The sequence below is a fragment of the Triturus cristatus genome, chromosome 3_1 (genome assembly GCF_964204655.1).
Source record: "Triturus cristatus chromosome 3_1, aTriCri1.1, whole genome shotgun sequence".
Lineage (NCBI taxonomy): Eukaryota > Metazoa > Chordata > Amphibia > Caudata > Salamandridae > Triturus > Triturus cristatus.
The window spans coordinates 902,493,403-902,509,646 of NC_140583.1; positions in this window are offsets into that span (position 1 = coordinate 902,493,403).

Sequence of the window (16,244 nt, forward strand, 5' to 3'; positions counted from 1 at the left end):
TCCGTAACTGACGACAGTAGGTCGGTTGGTTACAGTTCCTGACCAATGTCGGACAGACTACGGTCGGCGCGACATCGTAATCGGCCCCTTGGTGTTGATTTCTGAAGATGTCTCTATATACATTGATTAAAATGATAGTAGCAACCCTGAATTGCTGTGTGTGGGTAGGTTTTTAGGATTGCATTTATCATTGCTTGTTTAAAATCAATAATTATTTTTGGGGGGAAATAATTGTTGGTTAATTTTTTTAAGTGGTTCCATATATGTGGAGTTTTGTTTATTAGGTAGTAAGGCGTAGAGAAAAGGGATGTTAGGGGCTGATTACGATGGCATAACCATCACCACCACTGTGCTGCCAGTGGCGACCGTCATGCCATCGGACCGTGAATTACCCACCGCCATATTACGATGGCGGTGGGTATCGCTGCAGACGGAAATCTGTCCACAGCTTTTCTGGCGGTCGGCAATCATTACGATTGCCGGTCGGGCGGAGCTGGGGCTCAAATATGATGGCAGGCCCCTGAGGGGTGGGGGTTGGGGGGGGCTTATGGTACCCCCTACATATCCATGCACAAGGTGGCAGGCACCGTGTGGTGCCTGCCACGTTGTGCATGGAAATGCACAACATGCCATTTTAACATTGTGGCGGCTGCTGCAGCCAGCAGCACCCACCGCAATAATAAAATGTCAGATGAGACCGTCGCGGTGGTGGTCGCATCATGATCAGGTGTGCGGGACCGCCATATGGCAGGGAGGCAGTCCCGTTCCCGCTAGGATGGCAGTAGGACTCAGGTTCGCCCACCATCCTAATAGGCCCTTACCTTAGTTTTTTGGTATTGTGCATGGACAGTATATAGTTGATAGAATGGTTTTGGACATATTTTGAAAGTCCCATCCATCATCCAAGTTTCTGACTGTTGGAGTTTTATTAAATTATTTACAACGTAGGGGATGTTCACGATTGCGGGCGGACTAGGTCCCACCATCTGCGATTTGAATGCGCCCGCCAAACTGGCGGGTGCATCCAGGGCTTTTAACATTGTGGGCGGTGCTGCTGTCTGCAGCACCGTAAGCAATGTTAAAAGTGCTTGCACTGCATTTTCCTGCACTACGTGGCTGGCACCATGTGGTGCCTGCCACATGGTGCATGGAAATGCAGGGGGTACCATGGGTACCCCCCAGTGCAGCAACACCCCCAAACAAGAGAGGCCCTCAACAGGCTCCCAAACCCAATCACCGCCAGCCTTTCCATGGTGACATCGCCACCAAGGAAAGGCCTTTCCTATACCCACATCCTAATTTGGTGGACAGTCCCTGCTAGGCACCGCCACCATTTTAGGGGCCCTGCACCATCCGCCAGGTAATCGGTGCGATTGCCTTTGGCAGTGAAACAGCAGACGGACAATGCGTCAACCGTGGTACCCACGGCCATCCTAACTTGGTGGTGGGTAATACGCTTGGTGATAGCGGAAGGACCTCCAACGCCGGCCCAGCTTTGGCAGTCATTCCGCCATCATAATGACCCCCAAAATTATTCCTTTATCTTTAGATTTGTTATCATAAAGAAGAAATGTTTTTTCATTATGTGCAATTGATACTTCTGGGAGAATTTCTACTTCTTCAAATGTTTTTGGGGCAGCTGTGATTGTGGTAGTGGCTTTTGACATTCAAGCTATAGTTCTTTTCAAAGAAGCAATAGATACTTTGGGCAGCAATTCCTTCAGTAATACAGTGGTAGATTTCTGTGAGCTAGTGGTAAATTCTTTTAGATTGTCTAGAGAAGTTCTAACCTCTATGTCAGTAACATTTGGGGGATGGTTTTGCTCCCTAACATACAGAACAGTTGTTTCTTTAGTTGTAGCCCTCCCATAACACTTATTAGAATAGTATTTCCTACATTTCCAGTTTACTTTCAGTCCACTTTGCTTTTCTTGGGTAAACACATACCCCATGTAACATAGTCAAAACTTTCCTTTCTTTAAAGTTATGAATTGGTCGCCTTCAGTCATTATGATGTTTCAAATGCTAAGAAAAATGTATGTACAAATTACTAAAAAGAATACTGTAAAGGTTTTTTTTAATACATATACATTGTTATTTATATACTTACAATGTTGACTTTGAGGTCGTTTTCTATGCTGATGCCTTTTCTTTGTTGTTTGATTTCAGTTTTGTTGCTAATATTTCTGTTGGCAGAAAACATTTTTTTTAAATAATTTTGTTCAATTGTGCTCGAGGTGGGGGGCTTTGGGATAAAGTTGGGCTCTGGTTGGTTATTTTTGCTAATTGTTTTAATAGAATTTTCTTTAACAATTACTTTATTTCACAGTCAATTTTTCACACTGTTCTGTAACTGTTTGGATGTTTTGGGAACTATCTGTAGAGGAGAGATACATTTAAAATATATATATTAATTATTTATCCATTTTAAGAAGTTGCTGTTGAACATTAGCAGTAGTGTTAGATTATAAATGGCATTCTAATTACTTTCTGAAGTAGGAAATAGAATTTTTCTTTAATGAAATCCTGTGTTCTGGCAGCAATCCAGCAGAGCTCCGCCCTCTTGTTTCTTTTTTGTTTGAGGTGTAAAATAATGATTACATTTTGTTCTTTATATAGTATTTAATTAATTGTTTGTTTAGTGTGATCTGTTTATTTTAATAGTGTGTGTGTTTCATTGTTGAGTTAATTGTTTTGGTCGTTTTGTTCCATATATGGAAACCGCTAATTAAGAATCAGTTATTGGGTTTTTTTCTCACAGATTTAGGGGCCCATTAGCATGGCGGGTGGATCGCCACCGCCCAACCGGCAGTGGCGATCCGTCCGCAAAAATGCCCCACCGGATGGCCATCTACCCCCGCCACATTAGCATGGCGGGGTTACCGTGGCGGATGGAAAGACCGTCCCCCGCTTTTCCGCCGGTAGGCAATCGTCACGATTGCCTGGAGGGCAGAAAAGGCCCATAACATGGTGGCAGTGCCTTGCAGGCACCGCCATCCATATTATGCTGATGGCGGTGGAATGCTTTTCCATGGCAGAGACTCCGCCATGGAAAGGTATGCGGCGTTTACTTTGGGGGCCTGTTGGGGTCCCACGTTTTGGGCAGCACTTGGGGGATACCCATGGTACCCCCCTACATTGGCATTCACAAGGTGGCAGGCACCGCACGGTGTCTGTCACGTTGTGCATGCCAATGCACAACATGCATATATTGCATTGCGGCGGGTGCTGCTTGCAGCACACCCTCCACAATGCGATATATGCGGGATGCGACCGCCAGGGTGGCGGTCACATCCTTACTTCCATATGCGGCGGTCAGTCCCGTGTACCGTTACGGTGGCGGGCGGACTTAATGGACCCCTTAGTTCGGTAAATGTGTATTATATTGTATATTTTATTAAATAATGTGTGCATATTTTTGAATTATAATGTTGATATAGTTATTAATAGTGTATTTATGATTTATTTTAGGATTATATATTTTAATATTTTTAAAATAGGTTGTATTTGATTTATTTTGCGTGCAATGTATGTTTATTGATGAAAATATATTTGGGGTTTTAAGTTTCGTATATTTTAACTGTTTTTAAGATGTCGATAAATTTTTAAGAACAATATTATTGCTGACTATAATATTGTCATCGATATTTTTCACACGTATATTTTTAGACTTTGTTCGATATTTTAGATAACGATATTTTAGTGTTCGATAATACTGATATTGATATCAATGTTTGACGATATTGTGGTGTCGATAGTGTATTTTTTTAAATTATGTGCAGGTTGTTGATATTAGTGTAATCGATATTTTTGTGTCGATAATCTGGTAGGTTGATACTATGTCTGTCAGTATTATGTCAGTGATTCCCGCACACCCTTTAAAAAAAAATGGAATCCTACAGTGCAAGCACCGGAGGATCCTTTTAATGTTTCCCCAGTGTTGGCAAGTGCCGACAGATGCACTAGGGAAGTAGTACGGGTGTCGCTCATTGGTCGATTCCCACACTTAAAGGGATGAAATCAGCATCAGTTTCTTTACTCCCTAATTAATCTTCATCAGGCAGGTTGTTCTGCGATTCTTTGCAACTGGAGATTTTATATTGCGATTATTAGTACATAGTTTGCATTGATAGATCTGAGATAGGTCACAAAAAGTCAGTGCGCAATTTGCAACCACTTTTTGCAACCTGTCTTTTAATATATTGGGCCCTTAGTGCACAACAGGTATAAAAGTATGATGCATTTTTGGCTTTCTTTTTTGTCAGAGACTTTTGCACATTTTTATTTTTTTTCCTGTTTTCAGCGAGTATTAAGTGTTGATGGGAAGAAAATTGAAAAATGAATTTTGAACATTTGTCAGAAAGCAGCTGCCAAGGTAGCAAATGTTTTCCTCTGCGTGCTCATGGCATTTGACTCAACTAGGTACAGCATGCTGAAAAACCGATATAAAACAGTGCATGATAGACATCCCTGCCCCAATAATCAATTGTCAAAGTGATACTGTTGGACTTGGCCCTATTTTCATGTGTATCCCCAAACCTTTTACCTTTTGCCTCCCATTTTCCTGGGCTGTTTTTGTTGGCTTTAGGACTCTAAGCACCCTACCAGTGCTGATCAGTGCTAAAGTGCATATTCTCTGTGTGTAAATTATAATTCTGATTGGTTATCCATGATTGGCATATCTGATTTACTAGTAACTTCCTAGTAAAGTGTACAGTGTGTTCCCACATCTATAAATCAAATGCTCTACTAGTGGACCTTCAGCACTGGTTGTGCCACCCACACAAGTAGCTATGTAAACATGTCTCAAGCCTGTCATTGCAGTGACTGCAAGTGCAGTTTTTAACTGCCTTGTCGACCTGACAATCTGGCCCACTTGTCAAGCCCAAACCTTCCCTTTTACTATTTGTAATGTGCCCCTAAGGTAGACCCAAGGTGCCCCCTTGGCAGGGTTCAGTGTACATATTGGTAGGACAGGTACGGGTGTGTTTTACATGTCCTGATAGGGAAATACTACCAATTTCCGTTTTCCGCTACTAAGGACTAGCAATCCCATAGATTATCAGTGGAGCTTCCTTGTAAAATTTTACAAGTGTAACTTTCAATTGGGAAAAGCTAGAGATTTAGAGTTTGGGCTCTCAGAGTTCAGAATTTAAAAACACATATTTTAGTGAAGGTGGTTTTTAAATTGTGTGTTTGAAAATGCCACTTTTAGAAAGTGGGTAATTTCTTGCTTTAGCATCCTGTGCCTTTTCCTGCCTGTGGAATTAACGCCTGGTTTTGACCGACAGGGGCCTGTTTATTCATTCACTCTAGAAAGCCACGCAAAGGAAGTTGAGGTGTGCTCTGCATATCCTGATGGCCCATCACCAGGCTGATGGGCATTTCTGAGCTAGAGTGGTGGGAGGTGTTGCACCTATCCCTGAATAGGGTTGTGCCTGGCCTCTAAAAATGCTGTCTCCACCCCCCCTGGAGTCTGTCTGGAGCCAAGACTCGGCAAGATAATAACTTGTGCACTACAAAGACAATCCATTGAAGAATGCTTACTTCAAAGGGCAAAAAGGGTATACATACTGAACTTTAAAACCCCAGACTGTTAAAACACTTCTGTATTGAGGACTCTGCAAGAAGTGCTGAAGAGCTGTCAGGAGGAGTACTGCTCTTTTGCTGTGTGTTGCTTTGCTGGGTTGGCCTGCAGTTGCTGCTTCTGTCTGTGAGCAGGGAAGGAACTGGACTATGCTGTTTTGATCCTGCTTTGCAAGTTTCTCCAATGGCCTGTGTGTGCATGCCTCCTGTTGGAAGTCAAAGGGCCATCAAATACTTCATCTACAGCACCTGCTCTCCATTGCTGGGAGGTCTGAACCTGCCAAGTGGTGCCAAAAACCAGTTCTGGGCCCTTGGAGGTGTTTGCTGAGCTATGACTTCAAGAAAAGCATTTCCAATGCTGTCACTGACACCGCTGCCTTTCACTGACATGGAGGTCACCACTCGCTGGGTGAGCGCAGCACCAACCTTAACGATACCGCAGCCCTGGTCTCACCAATGATGACTCTGCTCCATGACATCGATGCTGCTGCTTGCACCATGGCTGTGGGCACCGCCTTGTTGTACCTTGAGCCCCACCCTCTACATGGCCCCTCTTGCAGCCATTATCAGAAGCCACAGACTCAACATTGTTTCCTATGTAGAGGACACCCACCTGATTCTCTCCCTCACAGACGAACCCTCACTTGCCAAGAGCAATTTCCATGATGGGATGAAGGCAGTCACCACCTGGATGAAGAACATCTGCCACAAGCTTAACTCAGACAAGACCAAAGTCCTCATCCTGGCTCCTCCCCCTCTGCCTGGGACGACTCTTGGTGTCCGCAGTGCTTGGAATCCCCCACACCCGCAGACCATACACAAAGATCCTGGACTCCTTGCACTCAATGAATTGCCAAATCAGTGCTGTCTCGTCCTCCTGCTTCTACATGCTTCGCCTCCATTGTAAGATCTTCATGTGGTTCCCCACAGAGTCCAGGAAAGCAGTCACCCATGCTCTTGTCAGTACAAACTCAAGTACGACAACCCACTCTATACTGGCACCACCCAGAAACTAAAAAAAAAAACTGTAGGCCGTCCAGAACACCTCTGCCAGACTAATCCTGAGCATCCCATACCGCAACCACATCACTGCCCACCTGAGAGACCTTCACTGGCTACCTATCCACAAGAGCATCACCTTCAAGCTTCTCAGGCATGCCTACAAAGCCCTCCACAATGCTGGACCTGCATACCTCAACCACCACCTCTCCTTCTACACTCCCACCAAACATCTCTGCTCCATCCAATTGGCCCTGGCCACCGTCCCATGGATCCTCAAGACCACAGCTGAAGGAAGATCTTTCTCCTACCTTGCTGGAAAGATCTGGAACTCCCTGTCTCTGCACCTCAGGAAATCACCATTGCTGCCACAATTTTAGGAAGGACCTCAAGACCTGACCCAGGCTCCCCTCCCCCTGTGCCTTGAAACCCTCACGGGTGAGTAATCATGCTTTTTAAGACCCTAATTCATTGGCTGCACTGACTGCGACGGCACATCATGTTGGTCTCACCGACGACGACGCTTAAGACCATCACTGACTCCACTGCTTGCACAGCAGTCATGGACACCACCTCGCTGCACCGCTCTCTATGACACCAGAGTCTCGGGCTACCCATGACAGCATTATTGACTCTGAGTGCTCCACACCTATGCCAAGCCGCTGCCTGCACCGAAGCCATGGACACTGCATAATGAACTGCATGACGCACTGCCCGCAATGACACCACAGCCCTGGCACTGCCGATGACAGCGCTTCTGACTTTGATCTCACCAATTCCAATCTGCAACGTATGTGACTTCAAGGACTCCCTGATGTCTGCACCGACTTGGAGCACTGAAGCCCACAATGCCTCATCACTGCACATCATCGCAAGGTCCTCGAAGCCTCTTTAGCATCGAGGTACTGGTTGCAGGTCTTCCCCGACGCCGTAACCAGCCCTCAACACCATCGATGTCAGACTGAACTGTGGGATTTGTTGGTCACAACATTGAAATAACCCCGGTTGGCACTATCGACTTCAAGTAACAGTATTTTTGATGCATTCTTAAGAAATTCATATCTTCGCTTGTGTATGTTTTATTTTTGTTGTTTTGATCTTGTTTTGATTAGATAAATATTGCCTATTTTTTAAATTTGTGTGTTGTGCATTTTGTAGTGTTTTCACTGTGTTACTGTGCGTGTTTATGTACAAATGCTTTACACATTGCCTCTGAGATAAATAAGCCTGACTCCTTTTTCGTGCTACCAAGAGGGTGAGCAGGGGTTGTCTTAGCTGTGTAATTTCCTTATCCTGACTAGAAGGAAGAGTCACTACTTGGTCAGGGTGTGTACCACTGCCAACTAGAGACCCTCATTTCTAACATATACTAAAATATTCTTAAGCCTATTTTCCATTTATATGGTCCTTGATGTATACTTTAATAAAGTTTTGCTTTTCTACTTGCAACGAAATCTCAGTCACCAGCCGCTGCCATAAATCACCCAAACACAAGGCCTCATAAAGTCATTTGTAAATCATTACACACATATTCTCCTCCGGATTCCAAGAAATTAGTCTCCGCTTTCCATCAATTTAAACATCCTCTTACAGTGACTCATTAAAATGTCTCCAAATGCTCCCACGCGGTTTTGACACACTTATGTGAATTCCAATAACTTAAAATGTTTCCTTGTATAATATGTAGCTGTTTAGAAACATAATTATGTCTATTTTATTATCTCTGCGAAAACGTAGATTTAACTTTAACATCAACATCGTTTGAAGCAGCTTTAAGAATGTTGCTGTTGACTTCAGGCAAATAGTTTTTGAAGCAGAATAAGAAAGAAAAAAAATCCTTGCTTAATTTTTACACGATACACAAGATCTGAATCAGCTTCAGGCTGCTCGCTTTGCATATGGTTCATGTTTAAAATTATAACACTCAGGGAATTCTATTAGCATTTTTTCTCCTTACCAAGCAATACAACAACCACAAAGACAGAAACCAGACCGAAATGTTTTCTTTAGGAAAAGGAAAATCGAATATGAATTTGTAAAATATCTCTCACTGAAATAAAATCCTTGTTGTGCCAATGTGAATGAATTCACGATAAGCAGGGCATGTTATCAATGTGAAGGCTGGGACTTACAGTATAACAATGTGAGGCCCCGCTGCCGTGGCTGCGGCATCAATCCCGCAGAACAGCATTACTCTCTTCCTGCCAGCTTGGTTGTGCAACAGACAAAAGACTTACATGAAAGGGGAAGACAGATATGCCACTTAAATTAAACAGGAAATGAATTGGCGAACAAGTTGGCATGTCTGCTGAGACAAATCATGGGCAACATGTCTCTCAACAACAGGGGCTTATTAGTTTTGTCTTGCCAACAGATTCATCACTGCCCGGGCAAAACAGGCAAAATACATTAGTGTCATGGTAAACTGATAAAGAGAGGTGGGTCCATCCACCATCCTCAATAGCTAAAGTCTCAGGGCCGTATTGATCGGTGTTGTATAAATCTTGTTTTCTGTCTGCAGAAGTGAATCAACAGTGACCTGGAAGGTTAACAAACATTTTAATGTCTTTCAGCTGGGGCAGGAGCTTGTGAGCCCGGCACAATATATTTGGCCGAGTCCCATGCCGTTGCGTTACTGCCAAGAAGCTTAACTAATTGCTGGCAATCATGAAGCAGTTTGACGGAGGGCTGGGATTTCTGCAGCGCGTTGTCCAGGCTTTCTTGAGGTTTAACGAGCTCTCAACCCCATGTAGCTTGCAAACAATCAGCGGCGAATTAGTCAGCGGCAGTCCTTGGCTGAGCGGCTGTAACTTTTTGTAATTGTCATGGCATGCCCTTGCAGAAAGCCGTGGATGGGATTAATCAATGTGATATCCCTCACAACACGTTTACCAATAAGGTTCGGCCCTGTAAATATTGTTTATTTAATAGGATTATGCTCACGGGGCTAAAGTGAGGCTTCAAACGCGAATATGCACAAAGCTGGCAGGTGTAAAATCTACCAGGGAACGACAAAGGTCTGGTTTGGGGGAGGGCAGTTTTAAGGACCTGACTATAAAAAGATCCCTTGTCAGATTGTCATCAGTCAGATCACCCCATAGGAATAGCCTCTGTGGCAGAACCCCTGCCAACTCAGACACATTTGTCCCTATGGTGCAGTGCTTGCCCCACCATGCATGGCTGGCGTTCCTGTGCACCATCTAACTCTGCCACTTTGTTTGGCACGGTTAGCCTTAGAGAAAGTGTGATGGTTTTTCACTGTAAGCTAAGTACTGGTTTCCTAACATATTGAGAAAAGCCCCCCCAGCATGCAAGGGTGATAAGATATGTGGGTGTTGACAATGCACCCTCTTTGATGGAGTACGGGTCTAGGGCTCAATCTGGTGCAGGGAAATTCCCCATTGAGCTAGGGTGGGTTGACCACCTCTCTTCAGGTCAGTACAGATGCTGTCTTCAGTCCAGAACTTTTCACCTAGAAAATATTGATTTCAGATGTGCTAGTCTAATTATATCTATGAAAGTAAGACAAGACTACGATACCCAGAATACCTTAGGATATCACATAATGGTTTGATACTGCAAACAGTCATCAAAATGACTTGAAAGGAGATGGTCACCATACATGTATTAAAAGCATTGTCAGATCTCCCACCAGAGGTTGAACCCCTCAAACGACTCCTCCCGTGGCAGAGACAGCTACTTTGAAACAGAAGCCACATCCATGGGGGCTAGCTTAAAATGACTTTAACAACCATCACATTGATGGATGGCAATGCAGTTACAAATCCTGTAAATTTGCCAATGCATGGCAAAGCCTGATTCAGTTAAAATCATTATATAGTCAAAAGCTACATTTATTGCATATGTCCAGCCTGCTTGTATTCATATAATTTAATATCTAGATATTCAAGTGCAGGTTACATTAACGTCTTGAGTGATTCTACTGTGTATGTCAATCAATCAATCATTGGCTTGTAAAGCGCGACTACTCAACTGTAAGGGTCTCAAGGTGCTGGGGGTGCGGAGGGGAGCAGCTGGTACGTCGAAGGTCATTGTCAAATTTTATTGTGTGTCATAATTAGCTTAGCAAACTATAAAGCTTAAAAGTAGATTATATGAATAGATAACACTACAGGGATGAAAACTTTAAGACATACATTTGGTATGAAAAATAAAATTGAGCAAGAAATGTGAATGTTTTATGCACTCCTTATCGATCCTGAGCAACTAGGAAGATGGGGTGAAGAAAAGTTATATAACATAAATCACAGCATGCATTTATGACTCCTTCTGTTGAACGGGTGACAATTAATTTATTCCTGCCCTCCCATAAAGCGTATCACCGAAACAAAAAGTAGGCCAAGTCTTCTTTGTGATCGTGTCTAGCACTTGTATTGACAAAAGTCTGCCTGTTTTAGGGGGGACATGCTAGGTGTTTCCTTGTAATGTTTTTTCAGTTTTATATAGTGCTAACACGGCCCACGGGCATTGGAGTACTACACATGAGCACCGGTTACTTGCATGTTTTGTAGCAGCATGCAATAAGGGGTCATGTTTCAATTTATACCCGTAAGGAAAACCTCAAATATCTCCATCTGTTAGAGTCTAAATGCATTTTTTTTCCAAAAGTCTCCAAACGTTTCAATCATACGAAAAATTCCACCAACTTTGCTATGCAATCACAATTCTTATGCTGGTAAGTGCCATCTTCCACACACTCCCTTCCAAATAGGATTCCATGCTGTTTTGTCTCTGATTACCTTTCCTCAATAAGGAAACTATCTTACCTCTATGAAAATTGCTCTCATCTCAATAGGTTTCGTGCATTTTTGAATTTTTGGTTTACAAACACCATTATTTTGGACATTTCAATTTTGGTCTTAACTTATTATTTCTATAATTTATCTCCATTGCTTTAAACCTTATTGGTAAACCATTTTGTGTGAATGCAATCGGAGTGATTATCATCAAAGAAGACTATTTGGGCAGTAGGTGTTGAATCTTTGGGCAATCTCCTGACACATTTCTTATTCCATCAGCTCATTCATGAATCAGTGCCTCATCTTCTTGTCTACAACTTGCAAGTAGCATATCACTAAGAAGCGATGCCCCATTGAATTGGAATCAACCGATGTGGTCAGCACAGGAAGCTCCAATGGAATGCAACTAAGTCACACAGTCCTCTTTAAAATGTGTGGATAGTTACTGGACCTTGACATTTAGTTAAGTGAAACTAGGGATATCAAGGGTGCTAAACCTAAAAAGGCACTAACGTATGGTTGGAGAGGAGGTGGAATTTAATTATGGTCTTTGTGGAAAGTGTTTTAGTTTTGTGCATGAGTGACAGAGGTTGCCCATTTTGGGGATTTTGGTTACTGGTTGATGGGAATGAATACATGGGAATGAATCAATTAAATGGACCAACTCTATTGTGAATATTTTTTCATGACACCATATTCTTTACCAAGATTTCCAAAGTTCATAATAAGTAACATCGAGATTCTGAAATCAAACGTCACAAATAATTGCTCAGCTATGATTACTGAGAGCCATGGCAACAAGGTAATTTTAATTTTGGAAGAACACCTCTGTTTTTAAAAATTGGTGAGGTTTGAGTCACAAATTGACAAACTGGTATTACACTTCAGATTGGCTGTGCAGTGAAGTTTCAATAGAAATGTTATCTTTTAATAATTCAAAATATTGGTTGTGCATTGAAGGTGATCTTAATGCTGAAAGTCTAACACTGTGGAATATTTCCCATCTTACAGTAAATTGATACCTAACATGGTGCAATGGCTATGAGAGCAATTAGAAGATTTACTAGACAGTTTTCCTCTCTTTGTTTTGTACAAAAACACCATAGTGAGGCTAGAAATTCTGCCACTGATACATATACTTGCTTTTAATTTACAGTGCCTTACATGGATAAGAGAATGATTATAATACATCTAGCTTAATGCATAAACAAGTTCTAGTGGGTCATTAGGAGTTTGGCCCGTGATCTGAAATCGGTGGATATCCTGCCTCTGCCCACTTACTGCAACTCAGCCTTCCCAATAGAGAAATCTGCATCAGACGGATGGATTAATTTGTTGTCAGTGATACCACTGATTATGAGGACTGGGAGAAGTTCAATTTATGTCGGTGGTATCCTCACAATTACATGAATTTTGCAGTAGGCCAGGTGTGCGAAATTTCCCAAAATATGCTGTTACACCAATTTGCACAACTACCCACCATTCATGGTAAAACTGTACAGTGCAATGCATGTGAACAACTGAAAATGAGTTGCTGTTATTTGCAGTAGTTGCTCCTTATTTGAATATATATACCGTTACTCCGCAGGTATTTACTTCGAAGTTTTTACTTCGCAAATACTTTTACTAGGCATGATTTTTGTGCTCATGCTTTTACTTTGCAAATATATACAAATACATTAACAATGCGCTTACTTCCCAGTTAATTATTACGCATACCGTTACAACACGTTATTGGTACTTTAAAACAAAAAATGTATCCTAATAGTAACCTATCTCTTGGCACGCACCCTGAACCCTAAAAATACCCCCAAAACCCCATCTCACCCTAACCCCTAAAAATATCCCAGTACCCCAAAACCTAAACGTACCCTGAACCCTAAAATTACCCCTACACCCCAAAACTCTAACTCACCCTGACACCTAAAATTACCCCAAAACCTAAATGCACCCTGAACCCCAAAAATACCCTAGCACCCCAAAACCTTAAATGCACCATGAACCCTCAAAATACCCCATGCACCCCAAAACCCTAACCAACCATGACCTCTAAAATTACCCCAGCACCCCAAAACCTAAATGCACCCTGAACCCCCAAAATACCCCAGCACCCCTAAACCTTAAACGCACCCTGAACCCTCAACCCTCAAAATACCCCATGATACCCCATACATCCCAAAACCCTAACCCACCCTGACACCTAAAATTATCCCAGCACCCCATAACCTAAACGCACCCTGAACAGCAAAAATACCCCAGCACCCCAAAACCTTAAATGCACCCTAAACCCTGAATTTACCCCCTACACCCCAAAACCCTAACCCACCTTGACACCTAAAATTACCCCAAAACCTAAATGTACCCTAAACCCCAAAAATACCCCAGGACCCCAAAACCTTAAATGCACCTTGAACCCTAAAAATACCCCCTACACCCCAAAACCCTAACCAACCATGACCCCTAAAATTACCCCAACACCCCAAAACCTAAATGTACCCTGAACCCCAAAAATACCTCAGCACCCCAAAACCTTAAATGCACCCTGAACCCTCAAAATAGCCCATCTACCCCAAAACCTAAATGCACCCTGAACTCTAAAATTACCCCCCACACCTCAAAACCCTAACCAACCCGACCCCTAAAATTACCCTGGCACACCAAAACCTAAAAGCACCCTGAACCCCAAAAATACCCCAGCACCCCAAAACCTTAAATGCACCCTATACCCCTACACCCCAAACCCTAACCCACCCTGAGCCCTAAAATTACCCCAGCACCCCAAAACCTAAATGTACCCTGAACCCTAAAAATACCCCCTGCACCTCAAAACCCTAACCCAGCCTGACCCCTAAAAATACCCCTGTACCCCAAAACCTAAACGCACCCTGAACCACAAAAATACCCCAGCACCCCAAAACCTTAAACGCACCCTGAACCCTCAAAATACCCCATGTACCCCAAAACCCTAACGCACCCTGACCCCTAAAAATACCCCAGTACCGCAAAACCTAAACACACCCTGAACCCTAAAAATACCTGCACACCTCAAAAACCCTAACCAACCCTGACCCCTAAAATTACCCCGGCACACCAAAACCTAAACGCACCCTGAACCCCAAAAACACCCCAAAACCTTAAATGCACCCTAAACCCTAAAAATACCCCCTAAACCCCAAAACCCTAACCCACCCTGACCCCTAAAAATACCCCTGTACCCCAAAACTTTAATTTGCACAGTAACTCCATTGTGTGTAGTAAGTGCATGCTAAGTAATGGAACATGCTTTGTAAATGCATGCTAAAGTAAATGGATGCTAAGTAATGGCATCTGCGAACTAAAATGTGTGTAGTAATGGTAATACAAAGTAATGACCGCATAGTAAAGGTAGAATACCGTTTTGGTCGGCCTGAGAAAGTCTGCAAAAGCACGTATGCACACTAAAGACGATAGGCAAAGCACCGTGCCAGCCAAGGAGATGGTTCAGTGAAAAATATGTAAACTGACCCAAAACTCAATTTTATATTTAGTTACAACTGCTCATGACAAATGTAGCATTTTCATCCCTTCCTGAGAAGGAATGTATAAACCTCATCAAGAGAGGAGAGTATTTGCAGCAGATGTAAAAATAGCAACCAAACAATTACTGTTGCACAACCTATGGCTATAAAATCAAGCAAAAATATGGATTAATAGCCATGTGAAGTACTATTGAAAACAACAACTGAACTGCAATATTCAACACTTATGTCAGCAACAGATATAGCCACATCATCAGGAATCCATCAAAGCAGTATGCCTAGGCAAGCAGTACAAATTATGTTCTGTGTAATGCAAGTGAAGTGCAAACATAACTAACCTAAATGAGTAACACGGTATGCTCATGCGCACAGAGAAACATTGTTCAGTTACAAACCCATCATCAAATGCCATATATAATGGTACACAATGGCATGCATAAATAGTATGATCATAGTCCTAACATACACCACAAAAAACAAATGGCACTTGTTTTCCCATAATTACATATTCTCTATCAATTAACGGAAGAAAAGCCACTGAGAGTAGACCATGGTGTTCTAATGAGTAGCTCAGATTCTACCGATGACTCCCCAACACCCTTGAAGTAGGTCTCCAAAGTGAATCCCAACTCAATACATTACTCAAAGGGTTTATGCACATTAAAGAAGATGACATTACTTATCTCAAGACCCTTTGAGTGATAGTAAACCAAACCAATGACAGGGTCTCATAGTAACACAGAAACACACTGGGCCTGATTTAGATTTAGGTGGACCGGTTACTCCACCACAACAGTGATGGATATCCTGTCTGCTGAAATGTAAATCTAATAGTATATTATGGTATTTATATTTAAGCAGACAGGATATCTGTCACCATTGCAAAAGAGTAACCCGCCCGCCAAAATCTATCAGGCCCTCAATGTTGACCTGCAAGGCCTGCAATGTGACCATTTGTATCCACCCTCAATCTAGCAAACTAATAAGGTGATTGTACATGTTGTAGGCTCCACACTATCAGTAACGCTGTGTGTGTGAGCAACTGGCTAGTAAGAAGATTTGCAGCAATAGTCACAGCAGAAAGTCGAGCAGAGCCGCTTGAGTGTGGGTTGGCAGGAGCCAGGGATGCGTGTGAATCGGGTGTATGATTAGCCCAGGAGATGAAGAGAGCAGGGGCTAGATCCAAAGTTTAAAGACACTTCCTCGCTGTCTGTTAGATCTGTCAGCCTTCGGGTGGTCTTCCCCTCCATTTTGCTGAGCTTATTTTTGTTGGCCTTAGGACTCTGTGCCCTTTAACTAACCCTGGGCGTAGTTTGCGAAGTAGCACTTCGCGAAGCTACGCAAAGTGCAGGTCGCACTACGTGAGCTACGCGTAGCACTT